The sequence below is a fragment of the Ascaphus truei genome, chromosome 2 (genome assembly GCF_040206685.1).
Source record: "Ascaphus truei isolate aAscTru1 chromosome 2, aAscTru1.hap1, whole genome shotgun sequence".
Classification (NCBI taxonomy): domain Eukaryota; kingdom Metazoa; phylum Chordata; class Amphibia; order Anura; family Ascaphidae; genus Ascaphus; species Ascaphus truei.
In genome coordinates, this window is record NC_134484.1 from 155,662,051 (window position 1) to 155,668,050 (window position 6,000).

Consider the following 6,000-nt stretch of genomic DNA (forward strand, 5'->3'; position numbering starts at 1 on the left):
CAATGTGTTACTCAAAATGGCGTTGGATAGCGAAACGTTGTAAAGCGAAACACATTTTCCCATAGGAACACTGTTTAAATGAAAGGTTCCGTTCCTGAAGGCATTTTTTAATTTTTAACACTAAAATACACCACATAATTTATGCAGGCAATAAGATATGCAGCACACACATAAATTATATAGTGAATATACTGTATTATATATATAATATAACATAATAAATAATATATTATACAGTATAATATAATATTATATAGTATAATATTATATATATACGCTCTTACGACGCTTTGCAATGTTGTTTATGTGAATGTGTGTGTGTGTGTGTGTGTGTTTCAGGTAATAAAGAACCATAGGCACTCCGTCTGAATAGAAAGAATGGGTGCAAATCCTGTACAAATAAATAGGCAATACGATACCGCACGTGGACGAATATCAGAGGTAGCACTCCAAATGAATATCAAAAATCATGTATTTGTTCAACAAAACATCATATCCAACGTTTCGGTCCTCAAACAGGACCTTTGTCAAGGTGAAGACAAAGGTCCCGTTTGAGGACCGAAACGTTGGATATGATATTTTGTTGAACAAATACAGGAATTTTGATATTCATTTGGAGTGCTGCCTCTGATATTCGTCCACGTGCGGTATCGTATTGCCTATATATATATATATATATATATATATATATATATATATATATATATATTTATTTATACACACACAATGTTGCAAAGCGTCGTAAGAGCGTTGGATAAGCCGTTTTGGCGTTGTAAAAATGAACATAGGTATGCATTGCACAGCGTAGAAGGTTGCAGCCTTCCGTTTTTTATGTCCCTGCAATAAAGAAATATTTTGCCAGACCTGCCATCACCTTTTTTGCTGTGCGTTGCACCAACCTACATTGCACTAGATACTAGAATGGATACTTAAACAATATATTTAACACTACTTGATTGCTTTGTACTCTACAAACAGAGCAAAAAGGGGATTAAAAAAAGGGTGTGTGCCAAGCACACGCATTTTAAGTGAAACTTGTGTCTTCTGTTACTGTTGTCACAGAAATTGTATTTGTGATGGTGCTGTTTTTAATTAAAAATTCAAAACACAATTTCAGTGACAAAACGCAAAGAAGTTTGACTTAGAACGCGCGTGCTCTGCACACGCACCCTGTTTTAGCTATATGCACTTTTATATTTAAACTAACTGTGAATTCCTTGTGTGCGAGTGTGTGGGGGGGGTGACCGGTGGGGGGGGGGTGACATTGTGAGGTGGGGGGGGGGTGACCTGGGGAGGTGGGCGGGTGACCTGGAGAGGTGACCTGGGGAGCTTAGTGGGTGACCTGGGTGACTGACTGACTGGGTGAGTGGATGGGTGACCGACTGGGTGGGTGACCCAGCTGTGCAGCAGAGAATTCAGTGTGGGTCAAGCAGCTGATCACTTCTGGGGTCCTGTGCATATCCAGACCTCAACCCGATGCTGTGGCTGGACCTTAAGAAAATTGTGCATAAACAAATGCCCACAAACCTCAATGAACTGAAGCAACGTTGTAAAGAAGAGTGGGCCAAAATTCCTTCACAATGATGTGAGAGACTCGTTAGAAAGATAGATAGATAGGATAGATAGGATAGATTATCCTCACCGGGACCACACTCTAAAAGAAATCTTCCAGTAAGAAAGAGGCAGCACTCAGATGAAAATGTAGTATAAAGACTGTATTGTAGATAGAATGCACGCACACCGACGTTTCGGTCATCTAAAACCGGGACCTTTCTCAAGGCACTGCCTTGAGAAAAGTCCTGTTTAGAGGACCGAAACATCGATATCTTTAGTATGTGAATACCTATGGGACAAGCACCTACAATTACTTATCACGTGAGTGACATCTGTTTTCATTCATTATACATACACATACACAATAATATAGCAGTTGGCACTCACACATACTCCAATAAATCCTGAAGCTTGTCCCATATGCATAGAATATGGTTAAAAAAATAAATGTATATATACATACATATATACACATATACAGTTGTGTGAAAATGAAAGTACACCCTCTTTGAATTCTATGGCGGAGCGAAATGTGGGGGTGGTGGGGGAGAGAGCGAAGCGCGGGGGGGAGAGAGCGAAGCACGGGGGGAGAGAGCGAAGCGCGGGGGGGAAAGAGCGAAGCGCGGGGGAGAGAGCGAAACGCAGGGGGGAGGGAGAGAGCGAAACGCGGGGGAGGGAGAGAGCAAAACGCGGGGGGAGGGAGAGAGCAAAACGCGGGGGGAGGGAGAGAGCAAAACGCGGGCGGGAGGGAGAGAGCAAAATGCGGGGGGGAGGGAGAGAGCAAAACGCGGGGGGAGGGAGAGAGCAAAACGCAGGGGGGAGGGAGAGAGCAAAACGCGGGGGGGAGAGAGCGAAACGCGGGGGGAGGTAGAGAGCAAAACGCGGGGGGGAGGGAGAGAGCGAAACGCGGGGGGAGGGAGAGAGCGAAACGCGCGGGGGGAGGGGAGAGCGCGAGCGAGGGAGAGAGAGCGAGCGGGGGGAGGGAGAGAGCGAGCGGGGGGAGGGAGAGAGCGGGGGAGGGAGAGAGCGAGCGGGGGAGGGGGAGAGAGCGCGGGGGGAGGGGGAGGGAGCGCGGGGGGAGGGGGAGAGCGCAGGGGGGGAGGGGGAGGGAGAGAGCGCAGGGGGGAGGGGGAGGGAGAGAGCGCAGGGGGGGAGGGAGAGAGCACAGGGGGGAGGGGGAGGGAGAGAGCGCAGGGGGGAGGGGGAGGGAGAGAGCACAGGGGGGGAGGGGGAGAGCACAGGGGGGGAGGGAGAGAGCGCTGGGGGGAGGGGGAGAGCGCATGGGGGGAGGGGGAGAGTGCGGGGGGGAGGGGGAGAGTGCGGGGGGAGAGGGAGAGCATGGGGGGAGAGCGAGCGGGGGGGAGAGCGAGCGGGGGGGGAGAGCGAGCGGGGGGGGAGAGCGAGCGGGGGGGGAGAGCGAGCGGGGGAGGGGGGAGAGCGCGCGAGAGAGCGCGGGGGAGTGGAAGAGAGCACGGGGGGAGGGGGAGGGAGAGAGCGTGGGGGAGGGGGAGAGGGAGGGACCGCGGGGGGGAGGGAGGGAGAGCGCGGGGGGAGGGCAGGGAGAGTACGGGGAGGAGCGAGCGCGGGGGGGAGGGAGGGAGAGCGGGGGGAGGGAGAGCGGGGGGGAGGGAGAGAGCGCTTGAGAGCACGGGAGGGAGAGAGCGTGGGGGAGGGAGGGAGAGGGCGTGGGGGGGAGGGGGGGAGAGAGCGCGGGGGGAGGGAGAGAGCGCGGGGGGAGGGAGAGAGCGCGGGGAGGGAGGGAGAGAGCGCGGGGGGAGGGAGAGAGCGCGGGGGGAGGAGAGAGCGCGGGGGGAGGGAGGGAGAGAGGGAGAGAGTGCGGGGGGGAGGGAGAGAGCGCGGGAGGGAGCGCGGGGGAGGGAGAGCGCACGGGAGGGAGGGAGCGCGTGGGGGAGTGAGGGAGAGAGCGCGGGAGGGAGGGAGGAGAGCGGGAGAGAGGGGAGAGCGCGGGGGAGAGAGAGCACGGGGAGAGTGAGAGCACGGGGAGAGAGGGGGAGAGCGCGGAGGAGGGGTAGAGCGCGGGGGAGGGGTAGAGCGCGGGGAGGGGGAGAGCGCGGGGGAGGGGGAGAGCGCGGGGGGAAGGGGAGAGCGAGCGGGGGGAGGGGGAGAGCGAACGGGGGGAGGGAGAGAGCGAGCGGGGGGAGGGAGAGAGCGAGCGGGGGGGAGGGAGAGAGCGAGCGGGGGGAGGGAAAGAGCGAGCGGGGGGGGAGGGAGAGAGCGAGCGGGGGGAGGGAGAGAGCGAGCGGGGGAGGGGGAGAGAGCGAGCGGGGGATGGGGAGAGAGTGCGGGGGAGGGGGAGAGAGCGCGAGGGGAGGGGGAGAGAGCACGGGGGAGGGGGGGAGAGAGCGCAGGTGGGGAGGGGAGGGGGAGAGCGCAGGGGGGGAGGGGAGGGGGAGAGCGCAGGGGGGGAGGGGAGGGAGAGAGCGCAGGGGGGAGGGGAGGGAGAGAGCGCAGGGGGGGAGGGGAGGGAGAGAGCGCAGGGGGGAGGGAGAGAGCGCAGGGGGGAGGGGGAGGGAGAGAGCGCAGGGGGGAGGGGGAGAGCGCAGGGGGGGAGGGAGAGAGCGCAGGGGGGAGGGGGAGGGAGAGAGCGCAGGGGGGGAGGGGGAGGGAGAGAGCGCAGGGGGGGAGGGGGAGGGAGAGAGCGCAGGGGGGAGGGGGAGAGCGAAACGCGGGGGGAGGGAGAGAGCAAAACGCGGGGGGAGGGAGAGAGCAAAACGCGGGGGGGAGGGAGAGAGCAAAACGCGGGCGGGAGGGAGAGAGCAAAATGCGGGGGGGAGGGAGAGAGCAAAACGCGGGGGGGAGGGAGAGAGCAAAACGCAGGGGGGAGGGAGAGAGCAAAACGCGGGGGGGGGGAGAGAGCGAAACGCGGGGGGGAGGGAGAGAGCAAAACGCGGGGGGGAGGGAGAGAGCGAAACGCGGGGGAGGGAGAGAGCGAAACGCGCGGGGGGAGGGAGAGAGCGAGCGGGGGAGGGAGAGAGCGAGCGGGGAAGGGAGAGAGCGAGCGGGGGGAGGGAGAGCGAGAGCGGGGGAGGAGAGCGCGAGCGGGGGGAGGGAGAGAGCGAGCGGGGGGAGGGGGAGAGAGCGCGGGGGAGGGAGCGCGGGGGGAGGGGGAGAGCGCAGGGGGGGAGGGGGAGGGAGAGAGCGCAGGGGGGAGGGGGAGGGAGAGAGCGCAGGGGGGAGGGGGAGGGAGAGAGCGCAGGGGGGGAGGGAGAGAGCGCAGGGGGGAGGGGGAGGGAGAGAGCGCAGGGGGGAGGGGGAGGGAGAGAGCGCAGGGGGGGAGGGGGAGGGAGAGAGCGCAGGGGGGGAGGGGGAGAGCGCAGGGGGGGAAGGGTGAGAGCGCAGGGGGGGAGGGGGAGAGCGCAGGGGGGGAGGGGGAGAGCGCAGGGGGGGAGGGGGAGAGTGCGGGGGGAGAGGGAGAGCATGGGGGGGGAGAGCGAGCGGGGGGAGAGCGAGCGGGGGGGAGAGCGAGCGGGGGGGAGAGCGAGCGGGGGGGAGAGCGAGCGGGGGGGAGAGCGAGCGGGGGGGAGAGCGAGCGGGGGGGAGAGCGAGCGGGGGGAGAGCGAGCGGGGGGGGAGAGCGAGCGGGGGGGGAGAGCGAGCGGGGGGGAGAGCGAGCGGGGGGGGAGAGCGAGCGGGGGGGAGAGCGAGCTGGGGAGGGGGAGAGCGCGCAAGAGAGCGCGGGGGAGTGGAAGAGAGCACGGGGGGAGGGGGAGGGAGAGAGCGTGGGAAGGGGGAGAGGGAGGGAAAGCGGGGGGAGGGAGGGAGAGCGCGGGGGAGGGAGGGAGAGTGCGGGGGAGGGAGCGAGCGCGGGGGGGAGGGAGGGAGAGCGGGGGGAGGGAGAGCGGGGGGAGGGAGAGAGCGCGGGAGGGAGAGAGCGTGGGGGGAGGGAGGTAGAGGGCGTGGGGGGGAGGGAGGGAGAGGAGCGCGGGGGAGGGAGGGAGAGAGCGCGGGGGAGGGAGGGAGAGAGCGCGGGGGAGGGAGAGAGCGCGGGGGAGGGAGGGAGAGAGGGAGAGAGTGCGGGGGGGAGGGAGAGAGCGCGGGAGGGAGCGCGGGGGAGGGAGAGAGCACGGGAGGGAGGGAGCGCGGGGGGGAGTGAGGGAGAGAGAGCGGGAGGGAGGGAGAGAGCGGGGAGAGAGGGGGAGAGCGCGGGGAGAGAGAGCACGTGGGAGTGAGAGCACGGGGAGAGAGGGGAGAGCGCGGAGGAGGGGTAGAGCGCGGAGGAGGGGTAGAGCGCGGAGGAGGGGTAGAGCGCGGGGGAGGGGGAGAGCGCGGGGGAGGGGGAGAGCGCGGGGGGGAAGGGGAGAGCGAGCGGGGGGAGGGGGAGAGCGAGCGGGGGGAGGGAGAGAGCGAGCGGGGGAGGAGAGAGCGAGCGGGGGGGGAGGGAGAGAGCGAGCGGGGGGAGGGAGAGAGCGAGCGGGGGGGAGGGAGA

At 62.7% G+C, this 6,000-nt stretch overlaps 1 protein-coding gene across 5 annotated transcripts in view; it reads right to left on the minus strand.

Moving 5' to 3' along the window:
• Window positions 1-6,000, minus strand: part of RTTN (rotatin) — a 182,900-nt gene that overhangs the window by 154,582 nt on the left and 22,318 nt on the right. The gene's annotated exons all lie outside the window — the stretch shown is intronic.